The sequence below is a fragment of the Nicotiana sylvestris genome, chromosome 7 (genome assembly GCF_000393655.2).
Source record: "Nicotiana sylvestris chromosome 7, ASM39365v2, whole genome shotgun sequence".
NCBI lineage: Eukaryota > Viridiplantae > Streptophyta > Magnoliopsida > Solanales > Solanaceae > Nicotiana > Nicotiana sylvestris.
Window position 1 is genome coordinate 155,150,104 of NC_091063.1, and position 5,086 is coordinate 155,155,189.

A 5,086-nucleotide genomic window follows, 5' to 3' on the forward strand; every position below is an offset into this window, starting at 1 on the left:
CGTTCCACTTTCCACTTTTGTTGTTATTCATTGGATCATCTGCTCAATGTGGGGCTTGACCTGGATGACCTCCCAGCGTACGATAAATTCTTTCTAACTCCGTTTCCAGATGACGGGCAAAAATAGGTGCATGCTCTATAAACCTTTCATAATCCATCCCTTGGAAGTTCACATAACTTTGAGAAGTGTAAACTGCTAAATCATGGATTTGTGCCCGGAGTCTGGCCTGATCGAGTCTTGCTTGTGCCCTTTCTCTGTCGATGTCTGCATGTTGATGTTCTCTGTTGTATCTTCTTGCTTCTTCCAGTTGTGCATGAAGTTGGGCTTCTGAATGTATCCAACGGTCTTTCTCCTTCCTAAATTGTGACATGTCTTCTTCGGATTGCCTTACTTGGCATTCCTTATTAGATCTGGCCTCTTCGTTTAATTGTTGGATTCTTTCTTTAGCTTTGCTCAACGCCTTTTCAGTTTTTGCAAAAATGGAATCATAATCTTGCATTTTTTTCAAAAAGATTGGCGATGATTTTTTGATCCTTCCAACTCCTCATTGGTGTTTCAGAAGCTTTTTTCATTTTTTGAAATTGAGCGTGAAGATTTTCATTCTCACAAGCTAGACTCTTCTTCTCGCCTTCGGCTTCTTGTGCTTGCAAATCTTTCTCCAGACTGAGGCTCCTCAGATTTTCCTTTAGGGCATGGATAGTTGCTTTGTACCCTTTTTCCTTTTCTCCCCAAATCAACCGCTCTTGGATTTTATCATTAAAGGTTTGAACATGGGGTCTTTTTGTTGGCCTTCTTAGCTCGGGTTCTGGTACATCATCCACGCGGGACCGTTTCTCAAACCACCTTGCATATCCTGGATTTATCTCGCCCTTTGTAGTGTCTGGGACTTGAGTATCACTTTTCAAGTATCGACATCCATTCCACATCTGCTGAATTAGAGCCTAGGGAAGAGTGGCTTCAGGGTGTAACTCGATTACTTGCATACTCAAATCTTCATCATCAGGAACTACTTGGTATCTCCCTAGTTGTCTTAGAACTCTTAGTGGCGCATATGGTTGGATGCTTCTCAATCCCAATAGTAGCAAATAACTATTCGAGGTTGACATGTGTATCACTTCCCTCACCGGGAGCCATCCAAAAGTCCACTCAATTTGTCTTGCCGTTAATGATCTTAGATGAAATACCCAGGCTTCGACCCCTTCTGGAGACATATAATCTTTTACTCTTTCTTCATAACTCTTGATGAAATTATCATGGCTTGGACCATACTGTATGAACTTGGGGTGATGTTGGAGATGTTCAATCATTCACATTTGCAACAAAATTTTGCACCCTTCGAAGATCTTTGCCCCTGATTTACATAAGGTCAACGCCCGATAAATGTCTGAGAGAATGATCGGGACAAGGGTGTGATTTTCCTTGGTAGTGAGGACCTGTACAACTTTCGCTGTGCGAATATCAATTGTTTGTTCTGTTTGTTAGTAAGGCCCTTTTCATGAATTTCAAACTCATCCGGCTTTCTGAATCTTGAATATAGGAAGTTGAAAGAACAACACCCGTTGACAATATTGCTTTTTCTGATTTGATTACTGATGTTTAGAAGACCGAAGAATCGATGCACTGAGGGAGCCTTTGTGAATATCAGATTTTGATTTCTTAAATCTCTGTCAAAACCAACATATCCAGCTATCTCTTCTAATGTAGGGGTAAGCTCGAAATCAGAGAAACGAAAGACATTGTGAACAGGGTCCCAAAAAGTTACTAACGCCGCAATCAGATCATCCCGTGGTTTAACTTTCATAATATCTGTGAGATTTCCCAAATGCTTAATGACCCATTTTTGACCATCTTCGCCTAACTCATACCACCACATCTGAAGCCGAAATAGAAACTCGTCTGCATTTGCGGACAGTGGGTTTTGTGTGGTGCTCATTTTGTATCTGAAATTAATTTTAACGAAATCAAGACTCATTTTGAAAACAGACACTAAAAAATCAATTTATCTATTTATTTAGCACTTCTTATTTTTTTTCAAAACTTAAAACTATATATATATTTTTTTTTAAAAAAAACATTTTATTTCTCGGCTCTCGCAATGATTTTTTTTTTCAATTAAGCTGGTCAACAAGCAAATCCGAGGCAAATGAATGCACAAGTAGCAAGTAAGATGCATTAGAATGGTCTTTTCATTTCGGGTTCACCTGTCCTAGACAGACCCAACCACTGTGTTGAGTCTCCAAGGCCAAATGTACATGATGCAAATAGACGTTCCTACTAGGGATCCGGTACATGGCTGAGTTATTCTAAGTGAAAAACCTGAGGCAGATTGTTCTAAACTCGGCTTACCCAAACGGACAATTTGAGCCGAAGTGAGGGCAACGTACCGGGAGCACGAAAGTCTACCCGGCCTAGTTACTTGTCTCAACTTCGTCTTATTTGGTATGACTTTAACAGAAAGGTGGACCACGCGCACGTGTGCACCATAAATTCAGAAGACTCAGAAAGAAGGGGGTTTCGTGTTGTATATATTCACAATTCAAATAATATTAAAGCGGTAAAAAGCAACATTTAGCATATTAAGCATAAACATGTGAAAATCATATAATAAATAAAGCCAACTATAATAGTCATTTTAAGCTCGAATTCTTAAACCCTGAACCAGTGGTTCTGGGTTCGATCCCCAGCAGAGTCGCCAGAGCTGTCGCACCTCCTCTTTCCGGCCCCGCGAGGGTGCAAAGGAGTTTTCTCCAATTAAAGGACAGTCGAAACGGGATTTGTTTGTTTGTTTCAGAGTCGCCACCTGGGAATTTTAAGGCGTCCCAAGTCACCGGTTTTAATCCCGAACCGAGGAGAACATGATTCTATTTGTTATTCTGCGAACCAGAAATCTGAGTAAGGAATTCTGTTAATCCGGGAGAAGGTGTTAGGAATTCCCGAATTCCGTGGTTCTAGCACGGTCGCTTAACCATTTTTATATTTTGGCCTAATTATCTTGATTTGTTAAATACATTTTTATTTGTTGCCCAATTTTATTACCGCTTTTGTTTAGATTGTTTACAGTTATGTAAACGAATCACGCGAACGTATATTCGTATTATACTCCCTTTGTAGAGAATCGTGCCACGCATACGTGTACACAGAAAGGTTGATAATATTATTTCTTGTTTATTTTTATTATAAAAAATAGACTTATGTTCGAAATTGTGCTTAAAATTAAGAACGTTTGTTGCTCTTGTATGATTAAATAGTGGACTGCACATCTCGGGTTATATGAAATTAATATTGATATTCTCCGAAGAATCCCCTTTTTTATTAAATGTTCGCTCGAAGTTGCGCGAACGCATAATCCGAATTGCTTTTGGAAATATAATCAGGTTACGCGAACGCATCCCTGAACACGCAAAATATTCTTAATAGTAGTATAGATTTTCCATAAATTGTTTATTACGTCCATGCATTTTTATGTGAAAGTCATGAGAAATCAATATTTTTCTAGTCTCTAAATTCCTCGAAAAGAATTCACAATTTATTAGACGTTGATCGCAAATTATATTTTTTCGCGTATAAATTATATTCCTCCAAGTCATTCTAATTTAAAGAATAAAATAAACAACGTATGATTAATACTACCATTTTTCTCGTAAATACAATATATGTATACTCGAATGCGAATGGCGTATGAAACTAAAAAAATCGACTCATGAAAGGGAGTGATATTTTCGAAGAATTTTCATTATTCTATTTGTAGCGAATGCTATTTTTGCATTCTTAAAATTGTTACACATTATAAATCTAATCTACTTCTACATCGTTTGTTCTTAATCTAATAGGCATGATTATTTTGGTTAATTCTGCTTATGATGATATATGAAATCAAATCAATTTTTATTCTCGGCCTATGCAAGCTATTTATGGTTACTAAATGTACCTTTTGTAAGAATTATTGACATTATTTTTGTACACTATTTTTAAGAAGTGAATTAAAATAGGAAGACCCTTTATTGGTAAGGAAGAGAATTATTCTACAAGTTGATTCGATAAAATGACATTACATATAACGTAGTTACACATCTGAACCGTTTCATAATATTCCAACATCGTGACGACTTATATCAATTCACCTTTCACCTATGGTTATACACTTAACCGTTATCCTGCCATATATGAACAACATACAACTGACATCAATCTAAACAAAAATCGGATTTTTTGACAAGATATACTAGTAATGCAATTTCTTGATACTTCCTATTCTATTCTATACTTAGCCAACAATATCATAAGACTTAATTAGTGGCCAACTTTCTACCATGTTCCCTATCTTGACAATTCGAACATAACTACACTTAATGAAACTCTGAAATAGATAACATTATTACAACACTTATACGAACTTCAAAAGGGAATGATTAACTAATAGCTATCATGTCAAGCATACTACTATATTAACCAACATGAAACAAAACTGAAATTTAAACTAATGAACTTAGACGAGTAGAAGACAGAATTATAATTCCAAACTTCATTTATTTGCCATGTTGAAGCTTTTCATGACATGAGTTTACAGATATGTACCTGGAAATGAGGGTAGAAGAGGTGAATTTCAGCAGTAACGGCAGCAACAAAACAACAGGATATACCAATAACTTAGCAGGTTTGATCAGAACCCGTGAAACCAGACGAGCAGTAATAGAATTTTAAGGAAAATTTCAGATTTGAACCAAACAATACCAATAAAACAGACCCATACAGATTCAAGGAAAATATGTTTCTGATTTTCTTTCCTTCTTTTACATCTGTTTCAGATTGTGTGTGTGTGTGTGAGTGTTCTCTTTTTTGTTTCTTTTTCTGTTTTCTTCTTCCTTTTCAGATTTCTATTTCTGATTTTTCTGCTTAGTTTTCTTTCTTTTATCTCCCTCTATGTGTACTCTTTCTCCCATGTGTCTATCTAATTTTCAGATTCCTCTCTCTCTCTCTCTCTCTATCTGGTTCTCTTTTTTTTTTCAGATTTCTATTTCTGATTTTTCTCTTGTGTTCTCCCCTTTTTCTTCTGTATCCCAACTCCCTTTTATATACAGATCTGCCC